The following is a 22,261-nucleotide window of genomic DNA, read 5'->3' on the forward strand; positions in this document are numbered from 1 at the left end:
TTGTAATCTATAGTTGTTTGGTTGGTTGTGGATGGATGAGTTTTGAAGATTAATTTCATTTCTACATTTGATTGGATTATTGTAGATGGATTGTAGAGTTGATTTAAGGTGCATTGGATTGATTGATGACTTGTAAATTATGTTTGGAGTGGTTGAAGGATTTATGGTGAGAGTTATGAATGAGTTGGATTTGTGAGGGTTATTTGGCGAATGATTTATGTAAATGGATACATGATCGTTATTGGTATGTGTTGGAGTGATTAGGGTTTGTATTGGGTTAAAATTTATGGATATGGTGATTTGTTTGATATAGATTGTTATGTGATCATTCTTAAGATTATTGGATTGATTATGAGTTGGATTCAAGATGTGTTGATTAGTGAGTTTTGGAGTGGCTAATAGATTGTGGATTATGTTTGGATCAAGAAGGAGTTGGATTGAGGATTATTTGGAGAATTAATCAGAGATTAGATTTGAGTGGAGTTATCCAATTGGGTTAGGGATTTTATTTAGCTATTTAATCATATGAATTTAGCTAAATGAAATATATGTATTGATTTATGCAGGACTTTGATATGGCATGTTCATCACAATGTGGGTGGTTCTGTTGATATGAGATATATCAAGGCGGGTATTTCTTCCTTGGCTCTATGTAGATTTTTATTGAGCTTAGTGCATGGTTTTATGTGATGGATCAGGCTACTTTTCCTTATATCGTATTTGTTGGTTGCCTTCCTGCTTGATACTTATCCTTGATCTTTGAGATGTCCTAATTATATCATATACAGTCTCTACTCTTGATTTCTACTCTGCTGTGATTATGCGTGTAGAGTATGTATTGTAGGGATTGTCGAGTGGTTGGATTTACCATGCTGATTTTGCATATAATGTGGACTGTACGTAGCTTGGTATGTGTTTTAGGAGACATCATGTTGACCGTACATTTGCATGTTGTATGTACACACGTGTTTGGTTATGTACTTTTGGAGGAGTTATGTTGATTGTATGTTTGTGGTTTATACACGTGTCTGATGTGTTTATTATTGGAGGATACATGTTGATTGTATTTACGATCTGTGCATATGTGTCCAGGGGGATTATTGGAGATTTTTGGTTGATTATACGTGTGTAGTTGTGTACATGTGTTCGGTGGGATGTGTAGATTTATCATGACGATTATATTCATGTTATGGAGTGCTTATATAGAGTTAGAGTTTGCATGGATGATGACGGTGTCTGTATCATGATTATATATATATATCATGTTCATCATTCATTGCATACTAACGACTATCGTCTCCTTTGTAGTTGAGAGGGTTGTCAGTTTTTATAGCTGTCCACTCTACCACTGATGGAGAGTGGTAGCTGGGAGTGGAGCTATGTCCTGTCGCGCTCATTCAGCCGCTCGTTGTTCTGTCAGCCTCGACCACTCTGGAGTAGTGGGTCTTGAGGGTACAGTAGTCAGAGGGTTTGAGTTATGAGTAGTCAGGGACCCTTAGCTATGTAGTTATATAACTACTTAGCTGACCGTCCGCTTCGGCCGCCTATAGCGGTGCATGTACTGGAGGCTAGTACGGTTTGTCACGGACCCAAGCCTCTCGGCCATACAGGGGTCGTGGTGTCTAGAGAGGTGGCGGGGGTGACCATGGAGCATGCATGCACATTTGCATTTGATGCACGGTGCATCGTTGGATATATACTTGCATACATGCCTAGTAGATACTAGTTGCATGTGATTGTGATATGTTGCACTTGTTTGAGATATGGTTGTTGCATATGGTTGTCATGCTGCATACATGTCATTTATTTTACATGTATATGTAGTCGTATCTATATTTCACAGGTGTCACGGGTATGTCTGTTGCAGATCCAGTGAGTGTACTAATCTTTGTACCTTGTGTCGATTCCAGATTGGGTATGTATCTGTCATTGTGTTAGTTGTGGTTTGTACAGTTTATATGTCAGGTTATTATGTCAGATATATTTAGGTGCATTGATTATGATAGTATGATCATGTTCTTTATTCCCTACTGAGACTGTATACTTTTGATCTCCATGTTTTATTTGTAGACCGTGCACTGTCTTTTCTATTACCCGCTGAGTTATCTATACTCACCACCGCATGTATACATTTATGTTTTCAGGTAGCTTGTAGATGGTTGGTGTCGCTCGGAGTATCCTGTGTGCCGGGTCCTACGTCACATTCGAAGACCGTGCTTGTTTTCTTTTGTATATTCTTTTCTTATTTTTGGCATTGTATTTGTGTATAGTCATGTGGTTATCTTATGGTTTTGGTGTTGTATTTTTGTTTAAGCCGTGCCGGCATGCATTGTATTTATTTGTGTTGTGTGGGCTTTCCTTCGTTTTTTCGCTGTGTTTTGGTACAGCGGTGTGGGCTGTTTTATATATAACAGCGTGATTGTGATTGTTTCATTCCAGCCGTGTGGGCTGTTATTATAACTGCGTGGTTGTGTATATAAATATTCAAGCCGCATGTGGCTGATGTATTTTGCTTGTAGTGATGCTTCATATTGTCACCGGTACAGGGGAGATGTTGCCGGATTTTTGTCTGGCAGAGACTCCTTTGGGGGCGTGACAATTTTTGGTATCAGAGCAGGTATACGATACTTGCTATGTGTTCTTGATTTTCGAGATTTATCTGATACCAATTTTTGGTATCAGAGCAGGTTCGATGCCTGTTATTCGTGTTTTTGGGTTTTGTGTTTCGGTTTTCTTGATGTGACTTTCGAGTTTTGGGACCAGGCAGCAGCAGGACTTCTCCAGGCTATAGGAGGTATGTTTGCATATTTTTATCATACACTGCTGTTGGTATATGTATTGTTGTCCATGATAGTTTGTTATGACATGTGTTAGTACTCTCTTGTTAGTACCTACCTATTGGTTTGTAGCATGCATTGCATGTGTTGGGTCAATCACTAATCACGGTTGACCTACTGGAAATCAAGGATTACAGTCTCAGGGGAATCTTCATATCTTACTACCTGTAGTTTTAGTGTCTATTACTACTAGTTGGTTGAGAGTTGGAGTCGTATACCAGTCTCGGTTATTATTAGTTGTGAAGTGAATGATATCTGTATACCCATGTTGACTCAGTTAGTAGAGTACCGGTTTACTCCTGTTGAGGATTGATTTACTTGGTTGACTTGTGTAGTTATAGTTTGATTTATTACCCTTGTTGACTTGGACAGTTGGGGTTTGACTTATCTTAGTTGGTTTTGTGATCCTATTAGTTCGGTCAGTAGAGGATCGATTTACCCTTGTTGACTTGGGTAGTGGTGTATCGATTTACCTTAGTTAGTTTCATCAGTGGATGATTGATTTACTCTTATTGGATCAGTTAGGAGATGATCGATTTATTTTGTTGGTCCAACCAATAGGGGACTGACTTACTCTATTTTTAGAGATTCCTATCTTTGGGATGTTTCATACTTGGTTAGATATTTTGACTTGTACCGGTGTAGAAAGGACTGAATTGGTCGTATACCATTATCGGCTTAGTCAGTCTATAGAGGATCGATGTATCCTATTCCATGGGGACTTTGACTATGGACTGTTTGTACCTGATAAGATGACTTAGAAGGTACATTCAGATAGGATACCGCACGGTGTGGAAAAGTGTAAAGCTACGTGCTTAACACTTTGAGATACAACCGTTACAAGGGTATAACTTGGAGAGTACATTCGGATATGATGATCTTCGAGGGGTAGAGCGTCGATTGACAGATATTTTGATCAGTTGTTTAGTTGTAGTGTTCCTCTATCTTTGTGTTCATTGCTCGATAGTGGAGGTTGTTGAGCCTCAGGATGGAGCAATCGCAATTTGATGGGGTACAAGACAATGGTTAGACGACTCAGCTAACATTGCCTCTATCAGGTGGCTCAAGACCTTGACCACGTGATCATTTTACCAGATCTTGTAGTCTATATCTCATATTAGAGGGTTTGACCTTTAATCGGTATTTGATGAGGGACATATATAGGATGATGATGAGGGTGGTGGAGATATCTGTTGGTGCAGCGGAGGCCGGCAAGAGGGGGGTGAATTGCTGAAAACAAAAAGTAACTATACCCTCCTCCTACTTTCAACTCAGTTAGTGCAATAGTTAACAAAATAATAAAACAGTAAAAGAAAGGCACAGAAGAATTAACCTGGTTACAACCAAGGAGGTTGTTAATCCAGGACAGTAGAAGCGCACTAAAAGAAACTCTCCTTTGCTGAAGGCGGAGAAACCTTTTACACTTTCAAAAGCTCAGAACTATTGCTAGGAAACACTACAGATTGAATGCTTGAGTTGTTGTTGAATTCCTAGCTCCAGGGGCCTTTATATAGGCCCTGGAAATCTTATCCCGAGAGTCCAAGGCGCCTCCAACAGGGTTCAAGGCGCCTCCAACTCGATCTACGGATAAAACTTTATCCGCAGCGCAAACGGTCAAACTGGCCTGCTCAAGGCGCCTTCAAGCTGGAGGCGCCTCCAAGCCTGCTGGAGGCGCCTCCAAGCTGGCATCTCCATTTTCAGCTTGGTTTCTTCAGCTTCCGACGTTCCGTTCTTTTGGGTGATTGCGGCCAATCGGAATAGGGCTCACCCGAACCCAATTCTCGGCCTTCTCCTCGAGCAGCCTTCCGTCCCGGCTTAACGTCCCTCGAACGCCGCGCACGCTCTTCACGCCCACCGGAGTACTCTTCCGTAGCTCTCTCGTCCTTCGGACGCACCGAGCCCGTCGGCTCCCTTCCCGTGCCGTCCTTCTCGCTAGCAGCGTCTTCCGCTCGACTTCATGTGCTCTTAAGCTCCTGCACACTCAGACACAGGGATCAAACACAGCAGGACCTAACCAACTTGGTTGATCACATCAAAACTACCACGGGGTCCAACAATCTCCCCCTTTTTGATGTGCATCAACCCAAGTTCAAGTTAGGGTTAAAAATAGACAAAAAATAGTAATTTTAAAGAAAAATTACTAAACTAACAAGTTAAGAATAATTTTTGCAATTAGTAAAATTGCAACACTTTTTTTTAAAAAATAAATTTTAGGTTTTCTCTAACTCCCCCTAAACTTGTACTTTTCTCTCCCCCTTTGATCACAGCAAAAATGGGGTCTTAAGGATATTCAAGTAAGATTGAAATTTTTAAAAAAATTTCTAAGTTAAAAATGAATTTTTGAAAAAAAAATCTAAGTTAAAATAAATTTTCAAAAAAAATTTCTAAGTAAAAAAAAATCCTAAGTAAATATTCAAATGTTCCCAAAAAAAATTTCTAAGTCAAGTGAATGAACTTTTAGAATTTTCCAGAAGAAAATTTCTAACCCAAAAAATTAAGTTAGAATTTTAAAAAAAATTCTAAGGAATTTTTGTTTATTTTAACAAATATTTGATAAACTTTAAAAGCAATATTTAATTTTTGTTTAATGCTTTTTCAGAAAGTTAATTAAACATTTTCTTTCAATATTTTAGCTTCCAGGTCGTGGCGAGGCACTAGGCCTTCTTGGTTATTGGAGCAACAACCACTTCCTTAGACAAAGCTTCCATAAAGAATTTCAATGTTTAATTTTCTCATTGTAAGCTTTTAATTTTTGAAAAATTAATTAAGCACAGATTTTGGAACCCAATAGAGGTTCTTACCTATAGGGTTATTCAGATACTTAGGGGGTACATAATTTTTGGGTATTCTTCTAAGTTGACCCTGATGGTTTCTAATGTACCAGTTCAATTTTCCATAAACTTTAATTTTTGAATTTGGAAATCTATTTAAACATGTATTATTTCTTAACTTCTCAATTTCTAATTTTAGATTTTTATTTTCAGATTTTAAATTTTTATTTTCTTTTTCTAATTGATCTAATTCTTTAGACAAAGCTTTAATAAACTCAAAAGACTGTTTAGAGTTTAGGGAACGTACCTTACTTACCTCATCTTGCGATGCTTCCCCTTCATCATTGCTTTCTCCTTCTGATGTTCCTCCCCCTTCATCTATGCTCATTTCTAAGCTGGACGTTTCTTCTAGCTGATGGTTGGCCATCAGTGCTAGTCCTGAGAATTCTTCGACTTCAGAGTCGGAGGACGACGAATCATCCCACGTGGCCTTTAGATTGTGTTTGGGTCGAGTGGGCTTCTTGCTCCTTTCCTTACTTTTGCTCTTCAGTTTTGGACAGTCATCTTTGATATGGCCTTCTTCGTTGCAATTATAGCAACGAACCACCCTTTTCTTTCGCTGGAGCTTTTTCGACTGTAATCTAAATTTGTTAGAATTTACAAATTTATTAAACCGTTTTACCAGTAATGTCGCTTCGGATTCGTCGATCGAAGCTTCGGAATCGGGATCGTCCCTCCTTGCTTGTAGGGCGACGTCGAGGTTTGACTTCACTACTTCTTTAGGCTCTGCAACCCGAGACTCGTGAAGTTCAAAGGTAGAAAACAAACTTTCTAAGGTACTTACCTCAAGGTCCTTAGAGATGTAGTAAGCATCTACTAAGGACGTCCATTCCGGAGTCCTCGGGAAGGCGTTGAGCGCGTATCGGATGGAGTCTCGGTTCGTTACCGTTTCGCCGAGATTCGTCAGTTGCGTTATCAGCTCCTTGATCCGTGCTTGGAGTTGCGCTACCTTCTCGCCGGTGTTCATTCGAAGATTCGTTAGTTGTGTTCGAAGAATGTCGCACCTCGCTAGCTTTGCTTCCGAGGTGCCTTCGTGGAGCTCTAGGAATTTCTCCCAGAGGTCTTTTGTGGAGTCGTAGCTTCCGATCCGACTTACCTCTTGGGGCGGAAGAACGCTGAGCAAGTGAAACTCAGCTTTTCCGTTCGCCACAAAATCCGCCTGCTCCTTCTTCGTCCATTGGAACTCTTCTTTGTCTTTAGGAGCTGAAAAACCGTATTTTATTGTTAGTAAGATATCGAACTTGGTTTTGAAGAATACCTCCATTTTTCGCTTCCATGTAGCGAAATCTCCGTCGAACTTCGGAGGATGGATGTTCGCGCCGGCCATTGTCTTGATCGTAGTGCTTCAGTTGGCGGTTAGTCCTTCTGAGGCGATCAGGCTCTGATACCACTTGTTGGTGCAGCGGAGGCCGGCAAGAGGGGGGTGAATTGCTGAAAACAAAAAGTAACTATACCCTCTTCGTACTTTCAACTCAGTTAGTACAATAGTTAACAAAATAATAAAACAGTAAAAGAAAGACACAGAAGAATTAACCTGGTTACAACCAAGGAGGTTGTTAATCCAGGGCAGTAGAAGCGCACTAAAAGAAACTCTCCTTTGCTGAAGGCGGAGAAGTCTTTTACACTTTCAAAAGCTCAGAACTATTGCTAGGAAACACTACAGATTGAATGCTTGAGTTGTTGTTGAATTCCTAGCTCCAGGGGCCTTTATATAGGCCCTGGAAATCTTATCCCGAGAGTCCAAGGCGCCTCCAACAGGGTTCAAGGCGCCTCCAACTCGATTGCGGATAAAACTTTATCCGCAGCGTAAATGGTCAAACTGGCCTGCTCAAGGCGCCTTGATCAGGCTTGAAGGCGCCTTCAAGGGCGCCTTCAAGCTTGTTTAAGGCGCCTTCAAGCTACAGTAAGTTCTGCTACAGTAACTTTCTGCTACAGTAATTTCCAACTTCTTTTGACTCCTTTTCTTCTTCGCTTTGGCTTCCGAAGCTCCATTCTTTTGGGTGATTGCGGCCAACCGGAATAGGGCTCACCCGAACCCAATTCCCGGCCTTCTCCTCGAGCAGCCTTCCGTCCCGGCTTAACGTCCCTCGAACGCCGCGCACGCTCTTCACGCCCACCGGAGTACTCTTCCGCAGCTCTCTCGTCCTTCGGACGCACCGAGCCCGTCGGCTCCGTTCCCGTGCCGTCCTTCTCGCTAGCTGCGTCTTCCGCTCGACTTCCTGTGCTCCTAAGCTCCTGCACACTCAGACACAGGGATCAAACACAGCAGGACCTAACCAACTTGGTTGATCACATCAAAACTACCACGGGGTCCAACAATATCTCTTTGTTAGGTAGACACTTAGTCAGCGGGTTGTGTGACCCTATGACTTTGGATTGACATTCTTTTACTGTGGATATTTGATTATCGGAAAGGATGAGATGATGAGATTTGCCAGACCTTTTTGGATACGTTTAGTTTGTTGGTAGTGGGGGTTGAAGGTTGGATACTTTCCTTTGACTCTATCTTTGTTTATGAGACTATCTGGTATGACTGATTGATGTTGAGGATGATTGGAGATTGATGGATATTGGGAGATCAGGTGTGGGGATAGGTTGTCTTTTGAGGATCTATTAGTGGATATTTGATTTGATGATCTATTATTTGGTGTTTGGTGTTGATAGTGACATGAGGAGTGATATGTCTGTGGTATATATGGATTTGGCAATTTGTGATTGGTGATTCGATCATAGGTTTGCTGTTAGAGATCTTACGGTTGAGTGTACTTGTTGTACGGATATTATGAGTTCTTGGTTTTACCATTTAGGCTTATAGTACCTTAGATGTTTATATGGACTCGATGTACTTGGTATGTCTAGGGTATTTGGATTAATTTTCATTATTTTTATTGATGATTTTGCGATCTATTTTCGATCCGAGGTGGATCACGTACACTGTCTTTGCATAATTTTAGAGATGTTTTGACGGAAACATCTATATGCGAAGTTCAGTAGTGCGTATTTTGATTGTCTTCTACGAGATTTTTGGGGCACGCCTTTAGTAGAGGGATATTAGTGGATCCACAGGAGATAGAGGCTGTTATCAGTTGGGAGTAGTCATAGTCTGTATCGGAGACTCGCTGTTTCTTTGGTCTGGCTGGATATTACCGGAGATTGATTGAGGGTTACTCTAGCATTATTATGTCGTTGACTGGACTGTCTAGGAAGGGTATAGAATTTTCCTGGATAGATGTTTGTGAGATAAGTTTAGATAGCTGCACCTATCTTAGTAGTACTTTCTAGTGTAGACGGATTTGCACTCTACACAGAGGTATCATACCGGGGGTTTAGTGCAGTTCTGATATAGCAGGAGCGGAGTAGTCTCGTGCCAGTAGTTAGAATTCTCGTGTAATGAGAATTGGATTCTTTATTTCCGTGGGAGATTATGCGTGTTTCCGAGTTACTTCTTATCCGGGAGGAGTTACTACAAGAAATACATTGATCTGGATTTGCGATACACCCAGGTGGCACTCGATGTATAGAGATTTGGAGCGTTCTTATTTGTGGATTATTATGAAGGAAGACATCGCGGATTTTGTAATTTGATGTCTAGTGTGTCAACACGTGGAGGCTGACTATCAGAGACTAGCAGGATTGTTTCTGTTGACTCAGGTACTAGAGTGGAGTTGGGAGCATATTATGACGGATTTTGTTGTGGGATTATCCAAGACATAGAGAGGATATTTTGGTTTGGGTAATCATTGTCGGGTGACAACTTTGCTCCCTAGCCATTGATTGGTGGGACGGATTCTTTTGGATTGAGTATTAGGATCATACTGTGGAGAAATTATCGGACCTTATGGTATATCTCTGAGGGTTGTATTGGATGGAGATCAGTGATTTCATGTCATGATTTTGATTATGGTTACAGCAGACTTTGAATTAGGAGTTTCACTTTAATATAGATTTTCATCTCAGACTGATGGATAGTTTGAGCGATCTATATAGGTGTTGGAGGATTTATTGATAGTGGATTTTGGATTTTAGAGGTGTTTGATTTATCCATAGTAGGGTAGATTGCAGAGTGGGAGTAGCGGGAGTAGGGTGAGTTCATAGCTCACAGAGTGGTCACTAGTCACTTGGAGGAGGATTGTCATGTTTGGAGATTTGTTCACCATACTTGGATAGAGTGGTATATGAGTATGTTGCTTGGATGTTACACTTGGAGGAGGATCCCTAAATTGACCAGAAAATTTGGGGACCAAATTTTTATTAGTAGGGGAGAATGTGAGATATCATAAATTTAAAATAATACATATTATTGGACGAAAAATCTTATTGGATTTTTCAGAAATTTTTAGAAATTTTTCTAGAATTAAACGAGTCCCGTATGACCCATTTTGAGGGGATGGATTCGGGGTACAGAGGAAGTCTGTCTGAAATACCCAAATAAGTGGGAGTTAATTGAGGAGCAAACTTCGTGTTTAATTAAACTAACCCTAAGTATTTAATTATTTCTCTCTTTTTCCTTTTCTTTTCTCCCGATATTTCCTCCTTTTTCCCCCAAATTTCGTCGACACCCTCGTGAGCTTCTCTCCTCTGATCTCGTCGACGTTGAGGTCTTCTCGGTTCAGTCGTAGGTCGCGGGAGAGCAAGCCACTACCTCCCCTTCTCCTTCGATTTCTGGATCTCTCCCGATCTTTCTTCTCTGGTTCTATTCTCCCTCGCGCGTGGACACCCGACACCGGCGGAGAAGCTTCTTCCACAGGTGATCTCATCTCTATTGTGTCACCGGAGGGTAAGCGTTGCCGGATCTCGACGACTCCAACCTTCTTTGACAGAGCGACCATCTCTTCGGCTGTGCTGGTGCACGCGACAACAACTCAGTGGGGCTAGGGCACAGCGAGGGCTCTGATTCGCGTCGTCCCCAGCCAGTTAATCTCCTCATTCATCCTATTCAATCTGTTGCTTCTCTTGAGCCAATCACAGCCTTCTACACTTCTTGCGGCTGATAGGGTCTCGGATGAACAGGTGATGTTCTGTTGAGGTAAGGTGTCGCTGGAAAAAGTTGTAGATTTAAGGATCTTGAGGAATTGAATTTGTTTAAGGTGTTCTCTCTGATCTGGTCTAGGAGGAGGCGTCAAATCTTTTCCCCTCTGCTTCGATGAGAAGTTCCCGACCAGAATTCCCTAAATCACAGTCACTAGAAAAGTTTCTTATTTCACAAAGGGGAAGGTGAGTTTCTTTATCTTTTCCCTTTCTTTTGTTCGACTGTGGGTTGCTGATGTTATACGATCACCATGTTGGGTTGCAAATCTCAGTTGCCGCACTACAGTCCTGTTGAATTCTGGTCAGCCAACTCTTGTTTGGAGTACTGGACGTAATGGGGCAGTAGTATCACTTAGGCCCAGCCATCAGCTCCAGTGATGAGCTCTAACAGCGGCTTCACTGTCACATACTCATCGGTCACTTACCTTTGTTTTGGATGTGAGCTTGATCTTGCTTCTACTGCTCAATTGATTTTCTGGTGGACAAGGAGCGACTCCAACAGATCTTGGATGAGGTATAGATATCCGATCTTTACTCCTTTATTGGTTAAGATTTTTAAATCTGGATTGGGGGTTTTGGTTCAAGATAAGCTATGTGTAGAGTTTTGGTTGTATTTCTATGATGGTTAGTGGTTAAAGATTTGTATCGGATTATGTTGGAGATGTTGTAATCTATAGTTGTTTGGTTGGTTGTGGATGGATGAGTTTTGAAGATTAATTTCATTTCTACATTTGATTGGATTAGTGTAGATGGATTGTAGAGTTGATTTAAGGTGCATTGGATTGATTGATGACTTGTAAATTATGTTTGGAGTGGTTGAAGGATTTATGGTGAGAGTTATGAATGAGTTGGATTTGTGAGGGTTATTTGGCGAATGATTTATGTAAATGGATACATGATCGTTATTGGTATGTGTTGGAGTGATTAGGGTTTGTATTGGGTTAAAATTTATGGATATGGTGATTTGTTTGATATAGATTGTTATGTGATCATTCTTAAGATTATTGGATTGATTATGAGTTGGATTCAAGATGTGTTGATTAGTGAGTTTTGGATTGGCTAATAGATTGTGGATTATGTTTGGATCTAGAAGGAGTTGGATTGAGGATTATTTGGAGAATTAATCAGAGATTAGATTTGAGTGGAGTTATCCAATTGAGTTAGGGATTTTATTTAGCTATTTAATCATATGAATTTAGCTAAATGAAATATATGTATTGATTTATGCAGGACTTTGATATGGCATGTTCATCACAATGTGGGTGGTTCTGTTGATACGAGATATATCAAGGCGGGTATTTCTTCCTTGGCTCTATGTAGATTTTTATTGAGCTTAGTGCATGGTTTTATGTGATGGATCAGGCTGCTTTTCCTTATATCGTATTTGTTGGTTGCCTTCCTGCTTGATACTTATGCTTGATCTTTGAGATGTCCTAATTATATCATATACAGTCTCTACTCTTGATTTCTACTCTGCTGTGATTATGCGTGTAGAGTATGTATTGTAGGGATTGTCGAGTGGTTGGATTTACCATGCTGATTTTGCATATAATGTGGACTGTACGTAGCTTGGTATGTGTTTTAGGAGACATCATGTTGACCGTACATTTGCATGTTGTATGTACACACGTGTTTGGTTATGTACTTTTGGAGGAGTTATGTTGATTGTATGTTTGTGATTTATACACGTGTCTGATGTGTTTATTATTGGAGGATACATGTTGATTGTATTTACGATCTGTGCATATGTGTCCAGGGGGATTATTGGAGATTTTTGGTTGATTATACGTGTGTAGTTGTGTACATGTGTTCGGTGGGATGTGTAGATTTATCATGATGATTATATTCATGTTGTGGAGTGCTTATATAGAGTTAGAGTTTGCATGGATGATGACGGTGTCTGTATCATGATTATATATATATATCATGTTCATCATTCATTGCATACTAACGACTATCGTCTCCTTTGTAGTTGAGAGGGTTGTCAGTTTTTATAGCTGTCCACTCTACCACTAATGGAGAGTGGTAGCTGGGAGTGGAGTTATGTCCTGTCGCGCTCATTCAGCCGCTCGTTGTTCTGTCAGCCTCGACCACTCTGGAGTAGTGGGTCTTGAGGGTACAGTAGTCAGAGGGTTTGAGTTATGAGTGGTCAGGGACCCTTAGCTATGTAGTTATATAACTACTTAGCTGACCGTCCGCTTCGGCCGCCTATAGCGGTGCATGTACTGGAGGCTAGTACGGTTTGTCATGGATCAAAGCCTCTCGGCCATACATGGGTCGTGGTGTCTAGAGAGGTGGCGAGGGTGACCATGGAGCATGCATGCACATTTGCATTTGATGCACGGTGCATCGTTGGATATATACTTGCATACATGCCTAGTAGATACTAGTTGCATGTGATTGTGATATGTTGCACTTGTTTGAGATATGGTTGTTGCATATGGTTGTCATTCTGCATACATGTCATTTATTTTACATGTATATGCAATCGTATCTATATTGCACAGGTGTCACGGGTATGTCTGTTGCAGATCCAGTGAGTGTAATGATCTTTGTACCTTGCGTCGATTCCAGATTGGGTATGTATCTGTCATTGTGTTAGTTGTGGTTTGTACAGTTTATATGTCAGGTTATTATATCAGATATATTTAGGTGCATTGATTATGATAGTATGATCATGTTCTTTATTCCCTACTGAGACTGTATACTTTTGATCTCCATGTTTTATTTGTAGGCCGTGCACTGTCTTTTCTATTACCCGCTGAGTTACCTATACTCACCACCGCATGTATACATTTATGTTTTCAAGTAGCTTGTAGATGGTTGGTGTAGCTCGGAGTATCCTGTCTGCCGGGTCCTACGTCACTTCCGAAGACCGTGCTTGTTTTCTTTTGTATATTCTTTTCTTATTTTTGGCATTGTATTTGTGTATAGTCATGTGGCTATCTTATGGTTTTGGTGTTGTATTTGTGTTTAAGCCGTGCCAGCATGCATTGTATTTATTTGTGTTGTGTGGGCTTTCCTTCGTTTTTCCGCTGTGTTTTGGTACAACCGTGTAGGCTGTTTTATATATAACTGCGTGATTGTGATTGTTTCATTTCAGCCGTGTGGGCTGTTATTATAACTGCGTGGTTGTGTATATAAATATTCCAGCCGCATGTGGCTGATGTATTTTGCTTGTAGTGATGTTTCAGATTGTCACCGGTACAGGGGAGATCCCGCCGGATTTTTGTCTGGTAAAGACTCCTTTTAGGGCATGACACATACAACCTTGGTAAAAATGGCATTCTACAAAATATATGACTCATGGTCCTTTAGGTTCTTTAAATTTTGTGGGTGGTGTAGCTACCGAGATTAATGCAATGAATTATGTCTCTCCTAGAAGTTGGTTAGCTACCTCTCATTTTTCTCTAGGACTCTTCTTCTTCGTAGATCATTTGTGGCATGCTTGAAGGGCTCATGCAGTTGCTGCAGGATTTGAAAAAGGAATTGATTGTGATGTTAGACTTGTTCTTTCGATGACCCCTCTTAATTGAGATGAGACAAGGGATTCAATGTTTGAATTAAAGTAGGAAAAACTTTGATTCCATCGTATATATTGGGAATCAGGTTATACTTCTTGTCATTACTCGACCCTTTTTATTTTTTTTCAACTCTTTTCTATATAATCTATTTTTTCTATTTTTGATGGCATGGCTAGGTGGGATTGCTGAGATATTCCCCTTTCTTTATGATACCAATCCAGTCAAAACCAATAGAAACAAATATATTCAATGAGCAAACAAAAGGGAGAGAGGGGGATTCGAACCCCCCATAGTCATTTGTTCAAAATTATATCGAGTTTCAAGACCGGGCTATCAACCACTCATCCATCTTTCCGAGAGATATTTTTTATTTTCTTCCTACGAATAAAACATGGCTGATCTATCTATCTATCCACGTATAAAATTCAATAAGCCCACTTGGGAAATAAAAAACCAAATTCCATTTCCCCTCTATGAACCAATAGAGTGAAAATAAGGGGTAGCGTCCAATAGCGTTTGCTTTCTCTTGTTCTTATCATCAACAAGAAAGAATCAACTATTTCAAGAATCTTATCAGGGCTATGGGGAATGAGTTTATCAAATCTCAGGGTCTAAACAATCTTCAACAAGAGAGGAAAATTGCTTCCCGTTTGAATCAACTTCCTCATTTAGTAAGACAAAAAAAATATGCAACAAAAGAGACAAATTTTTGAAGAACAGGAAAGAAAGTGAAAGAATAGCTTATCAAATATAAGAGAATATGGCCTTTCAATTATCACCTTTAAACCTATTCCCCTACAAAAACAAATAATCATTAAACTAACTAGATCAACAAACAATTGTGTTAGTGTTCCATTTTTTTGAAAACCTTGTCCTCCTTGGCCTTTGCCCTACTGATTCGCAATATCACCGGGCTTCTCTGTCCTACCTTTGGATAAGACCTTTCTTAATCCCTACTAACCCTTAGCCTTCTTCTTATGCCTAGTATGGTAAGAGGTTAGTTTATGAACATTGTTTCCCATTAAAGTTTTTTAGCTTTCTTTTATAAAAGGTTCTTTCTCAATTTCCCAAGACAAAAAATATATATGAATTTCAACTTTTATCCATTACCATTTGGAGAATGCCTAGCCATTTAGAGTTTTAGTTTCAATTGGAGTTGTCAATGTCGAGCTAGGTGCTTTAAGACATTCATTCCCAGTCTCAAACGTAGGTTCATTTATTTTGCCTATGTGGAGAAGGCAAAAGACCAAAAACAAAAGAAACAACAAAAAATAGAAGAGACATATCTTAAGTAGTTCCTCTTCATGTTGCACTTTATCTCCACTCCAGATGGTACTTATTTCCTTCAAGAAGTCTATCAAGGTTAGGGAGAGTCTCAGTACCTTTTCTTAAAAGCCTTGTTCTCTCGATTTGAGCCAGTTGCTTGCCTTTTTTATTCTGCCTTTGACACTTCATAATCTGCTCTTGTTCAGGCATTTTCTTTGCCAGACTCTTTCTTCCCAATGGAGTTGATCCTGTCTGAAGGCTGAGGAGATAGCGCACTAACTAAGGTGGATGGTTTGTTGATGAATGGTTGATCCTCCGATCTGGGATGAGGCTCTCAACAATCCTGTGTACCACCAGATGATCTAATAAAGCGTTAGTAACCAAAGACCAAGGAAGAAGTCTCTGGCAAGACCCTATGATGCTCAAGTTAGTACAGTTTCCTTGCAAGTGGAAAAAGAAGAATAGTAGTGGATGTGTGAATGAAAGTTTCAAATGCAAGAATTATGTACCTTACCAACAGAGAAGAACCCCCTTTTTTATACCTCCTCTCACGATCGCGATGACCATGAGGTGGCATCATGCATCAGAATTTGTTAGATAGTTCTCTGAAGAGCTTTCAAAGAATATTTTTGTACTAACAGATGTACCTTTTTTGTCCTAACAGATGTACCTTTTTTGTCGTTTATAACTTAATCCTTTTCTGAAGTCGTTGGAGGGAGGTGTGATGTGCGTAGATTATATATGTTATTTTGTAGGGTTTAACACACATCTTCTTGCATTCATTATCTATGATCTATGCCTTTTTCACCCTATATCATATTAATTTCAGTATAATTACTATCTTGCATTTAGAGATCTGCTTGGAGTCTATTTTCATTTTCAAGAGTAGTCTAGAGTGAAAAAAGTATTTAAAGGTGCAAAGGAAGATCATTTGATGAAGACCGGGGTCTAGCTTTGTCTACCCATGGAGAGAAAAGTCGAGGAATGGAGTACCCAAGGCAAGGGAGCGAGAAACAACCATTATGGAACCAAATTTTACCTAGACATGCCTTGAGATACGGCTCGGAGGAGATGGTTGTGCCATTGGGCATGACTAAGGAAGAGATCTAGAGTAAGAATGGCTCTGGCTATACCAAAATGCACGGTCAGAGAGCTTGCTCGTGCCACATTCCAGAGCCAGAATGGGTTTGGTCGTGCCTTGAGGCATGGCCATGTCTCCAGATTTCCTATTTTGAAGATCAGGCCATGCCAAATGGCACGGCCATGAAGGCAAAACAGGGCAACCTCTACCCAAGCCATGCCAAAAAGCACAGCTAAGTAGCCAAAGGAGAGCTTTGGCCATGCCTCTTAGCATGGCCAAGCTATTTGAGCCAGAGCCAACTTGGCTCTAGTTGTGCCTCTAGGCACAGACAGATAGCCAAGAGATGATTTGGCAGTGCCAAGAGGCACGGGCACCCCGAGCCTCACCTCTATTTAAGAGGCACTTCATCTCCTTCCAAAGGAGGAAGCTTGGTGGATGGAAGGAGACCATGTAGGTCAAATCCCTGCATCCTGAGTAGTCATCTGGACGATCTGAGGTCATTCTGCTGCTCCATCCTTATCGGCATTCCAAGATCTACATCAAAAGGCTCCACTCGACATCAAGGTTAAGTTTTTACTCCCTTTCTTTAGGGATTTGGAAATTTTTATGTATTTGAGTCTTTGGATTGCATTTCTATCTATTATGGAGTAGATCTTTACTGTTCTAGGACGTAAGTAGAAATTGTAATGTGTGGATGTTATAAACTCTATTAAATTGTCGATTCCTTAGTTTGATGAAGCTTGTATGTACTTATCCTGTTTGATGAAATACTTGTAAGACGACTACCTTTTATGGACTTGAATTTGTATATCTAGATTGTATTTCTATATGTATAGATCTGAATTTTGTACTAAATACATTGTTGTGTGTCTAGAGTTGAGCATGAACCTGAATTTTCATTAAATAGATACATAAATTGTTATCTCATTTGAGTGTGTGATCCAATATAACTCGGCATGGCTTTAGGGTGCTTGTTTCAAAGTTGAGTATCTAAATTAACTATCCTTCTATATGGGTCATAACCTCCTAGGAGAGAATAATTCTATGTATGGATTAATCTTTTACTTGACCTAATGGGTTTTCCCTAATCATATGCTACACAAGTGACCTATGTAATCTAGTGATGTATACCCGAGGGAGACCTGGTAACTGGAGGTACTCTACTGAAAACCCGGACCCTCTAAGTCACTTCTTCACTTGATGACATACTTGGTTGCTGGCAGGAAAAGTACTCCAATACACCATCACAGGGTGGAATTTAGTAAATGTTTAGACTGTCTTGCAAACATACAAGCAGAAAACTAGGAATGGGCCAATTTGTAGCACCACATCCACCATTACAATGAAACCTTCAATCTAGAACATCTTCTAAATTAAGGACTTCCTCAATTTTCTTTATTTTACTTCCGCATTTGATCAAAAATCTCAAAATAACCTATTATTGATTTTGTCTAGTTAGATATGAAGTGTAAGACCAACTAGCATTTAAGCTTCAATCCTCGTGGGATCAACTTTTATAAATTTTATTACTTGACAACAACCGTGCGCTTGTGATTAACATATCAAGTTTTTGGCATTGTTACCGGGGATTGAAAACTTTGTTGTTGTGAGTGGAAACTAGTTGTTTACCCCTTTGAGACTGAGTTAGGTTACTGGGGAAATGAACAATAGATTTCTCTTGATATCGAGCATATTCTTTAGACCTTGGGTAGATTTAGGATAGATGAACCAAGCAGTGTTTCTGTTGGGAATGAAAGGAAAAGATGGTTTAATGACGACTTGACTAGGATTAGGAGTGGATACTTGTGGAATTTAGGCCACGATCTACACTGAGCATGAAGAACGTATTCATAGACTAAGCTTAAATCTATTTATGGTTAAACTCATTATTGATATTGTTTGATAGAGTTAAGTTGATTCACCAAGGATTATGATGCACTTATTCCTACATATGTTTCTAGACTGCAAAATTTTATTTGATAACAATAGAGTGATTTATTTTAGACCATTCTTGATTATGCTCATTGATTTTGCTAGTTTGATATACACACATTAACTCATGAATCTAGATTGTAGAGTTTGCTTGAGGACAAACAAAGGTTTAAGTCGGGGGGTGTGATATGCGTAGATAATATATGTTATTTTGTAGGGTTTAATGCACATCTTCTTACATTCATTGTCTATGATCTATACTTTTGCACCCTATATCATATTAATTTCATCATAATTACTATCTTGCGTTTAGAGATATGCTCGAAGACTATTTTCATTTTCAGGAGCAGTCTTGAGTGAAAAAAGGATTTTAAAGGCACAAAGGATGATCATTTGATGAAGACTGGGACCTAGCTTTGTTTACTCGTGGAGAGAAAAGTCGAGAAATGGAGTGCCCAAGGCAAGGGAGCGAGCAACAACCATTATGGAACCAAATTTTACCTGGCCATGCCTTGAGGCACGGCCCAAAGGAGATGGTCGTGCCATTAGGCACGACTAAGAAAGAGATCCAGAGCAAGAATAGCTCTGGTCGTGCCAAAGGCACGACCAGAGAGCTTGCCCGTGCCACATTCCAGAGCCAAAATGGGTTTGGCTGTGCCTTGAGGCACAACCACATCTCTAGATTTCTAGTTTTGTAGATCAGGTCGTGCCAAATGGCATGGCCATGAAGGCAAAATAGGGCAACCTCTGCCCAAGCCGTGCCAAAAAGCCTGGTTAAGTAGCCAAAGGAGAGCTTTGGTCGTGCCTCTTGGCACGACCAAGCTATTTGAGCCAGAGCCAACTTGGCTTTGGCTATGCCTCTAGGCACGGCCAAGTAGCCAAGATGGTTTGGTCATGCCAAGAGGCACGACCACCCCAAGCCTCATCTCTATTTAAAAGGCACTTCATCCCCTTCCAAAGGAGGAAGCTTGGTGGGCGGGAGGAGACCATCTAGGTCAAATCCCTGCATCCAGAGTAGTCATCTGGATTATCCGAGATCATTCTGCTACTCCATCCTTATCGACATTCCAAGATCTACATCAAAACCCTCCACTCAACATCAAGGTTAAGTTTTTACTCCCTTTCTTTAGGTATTTGAAAATTTTTATGTATTTGAGTCTTTGGATTACATTTCTATCTATTATGGAGTAGATCTTTACTGTTCTAGGACGTAGGTAGAAATTATAATGTGTGGATGTTATAAACTCTATTGAATTGTCGATTCCTTAGTTTGATGAAGCTTGTATATACTTGTCTTGTTTGATAAAATGTTTGTAAGAAGACTACCTTTTATGGACTTGAATTTGTATATCTAGATTGCATTTCTTTATGTATAGATCTGAATTTTGTACTAGCTACATTGTTGTGTGATATGATTTATGATAAGTTGGCCTGTCGGATAATGTGGGGGTTAGGGTCAAGAGAAAAAGGAGAGGCCCATAGTGGGGTGAATATATGATTAATAGGGTAATGACTGACCAAATAAAAGGTTTTTTTGTAGTCGCTCGGTCGGGCAAAGCTTGACCAAGTTTAAAGACACTTAGCATGATAGAGTCTTTTAATATATTACCGGCCAAGCGAAGGTCGAGCGAGCACCAATGTGCTTATATGCGCTCATCCAGATAAAGTCTGGCCAAGCTTAAAGACACTTAGCCTTATAGAGCTTATAGTATATCACTGACCGAGTGAAGGCCAAGCGAGCACTAATATGCTTATATGCGCTCGGCCGGACAAACCCCATCCGAGTTTAAAGGCACTTACCCTTATAGAGCCTTTTATTATATTACCGATTGAGCGAAGGTCGAGCGAGCACCAATATGCTTATATGTGCTCGGCTGGACAAAGCCCGACCGAGCTTAAAGGCACTTAGCCTTATAGAGCTTATAGTATATCACCGGTCGAGCGAAGGCTGAGCGAGCACCAATGTGCTCATATGCGCTCAGCCGGACAAAGCCCGATTGAGCTTAAAGGTACTTAGCCTTATAGAGCTTATAGTATATCATCAGCCGAGCGAGCACTAATGTGTTTATATGCGATCGGTCGGGCAAAGTCTGACCAAGGTTCAAGGCACTTAACCTTATAGAGCCTTTAATATATTACTGGCTGACCGAAGGCCGAGTGAGCACCAATGTAGTTATATGCACCCGACCGGACAAAGCCCAAGTATTTAGTACATTCTGGATCAAAACATGCTTAATAGAAGGTATTCTCAATGTATATACGACCGACTTGAATGACCGACCGAGACATGCTTAACAGAAGGTATTCTCAATGTATATACAACCGGCTTGAACGACCGGCCGAAATATATTTAATAGAAGGAATTCTCAATATATATATATATATATATAGCTGGGTTGAACGACCGACCGAGATATGCTTAACAAAAGGTATTCTCAATATATATACGACCGGCTTGAATGAATGACCGAGATATGCTTAACAAAAGGTATTCTTAATCTATATATATGACCAGCTTGAACGACGGCTGAGATATGCTTGACATAAGCTCAGTAAATTTGGCAGGAAATATTCTCTAGAAGTTTTTTCAGTTATGGGAACATATTCCTGTTCACAATTCATCAGGAATATAAGTCATAAATGACAAAATATGTACATCTGGGGTATAAAAAAGATTCCTTAAAGGATTATTGCATAAAGCCTAAAGGGTGACTTCATCTTCTAACAAACCGAGGACCACCTCATGACTACAGAGGTTATATGAGATAGTATAAAAAGGGGGATCCTCTCCGTTGGCGAGGTACACAAGTTCTAACATCCAAAACTCTACTTCTAAGTACTTTAGTTATTGTACTTCTTCTTCTTCTTCTTCTTCTTCTTCTTCTTCTTCTTCTTCTTCCACCTTCAAGCGAGAAACTGACTTGAGCGTCGGAGGGCCTAGCCAAGGATCTCCACCCTGGTCTTAGGTCACTAATGCTTTGTTGGCTCATCTCGTTGTGCGTGGGATCGTTGAGCGGCTCTTCAGGATCTGCAAGAGTTCATCGCCTTCATCAGAACCACCGTTCATAGGAGCCAGCGCACCACCTCGCAGATTTCAGACAGGATCACTATGTATCTAGAGTTGAGTATGAACCTGAACTTTCATTAAATAGATGCATAAGTTGTTGTCTCATTTGAGTCTGTGATCCGATATAGCTCGGCATGGCTTTAGGATGCTTGTTTCAAAGTTGAGTCTCTAAAGTAACTATCCTTCTATATGGGTCATAACCTCCTAGGGAAGAATAATTCTATGTATGGATTAGTCTTTTACTTGACCTAATGGGCTTTTCCTAATCATATGCTACGCAAGTGACCTATATAATCTAGAGATGTATACCCAGGGGAAACCTAGTGACAGGAGATACTCTACTGAAAACCTAAACTCTCTAGGTTACTTCTTCACTTGATGGCACACCTGGTTACTAGCAGGGAGAGCACTCTGATACACCGTCACGGGGTGGGATTCGGTAGTGACTTAGACTTTCCTACAAACATATAAGTAGAGAACTAGGGAAGGGCGAATTCATAGCATAACATTCACCATTACAATGAAACCAACGGCCTAGAATGCGTTTTGAATTAAAGAATTCCTAGATTTTCTTCCTTTTACTTTACGGTATTAGTTAAAGCTCGACCCAAGTTTCTTTCTTGTTATTATTTCAGTTTATTTTCTTTTCACTTTTCTTAACTCAATCCCTTTACTTAGTTTTTCTTGTCCATACT

The 22,261-nt window shown here is 40.2% G+C and overlaps 1 long non-coding RNA gene across 1 annotated transcript; it reads left to right on the plus strand.

Moving 5' to 3' along the window:
• Window positions 1-10,438: 10,438 nt before the first annotated feature.
• On the plus strand, window positions 10,439-10,996 carry LOC121990033. The gene is made up of 3 exons (XR_006114414.1): window positions 10,439-10,694; window positions 10,779-10,882; window positions 10,969-10,996. It is a non-coding gene; the product is annotated as an uncharacterized LOC121990033 (long non-coding RNA).
• Window positions 10,997-22,261: the final 11,265 nt, after the last annotated feature.

The sequence above is a fragment of the Zingiber officinale genome, chromosome 6B (assembly GCF_018446385.1).
Source record: "Zingiber officinale cultivar Zhangliang chromosome 6B, Zo_v1.1, whole genome shotgun sequence".
In the NCBI taxonomy this organism is placed as follows: Eukaryota; Viridiplantae; Streptophyta; class Magnoliopsida; order Zingiberales; family Zingiberaceae; genus Zingiber; species Zingiber officinale.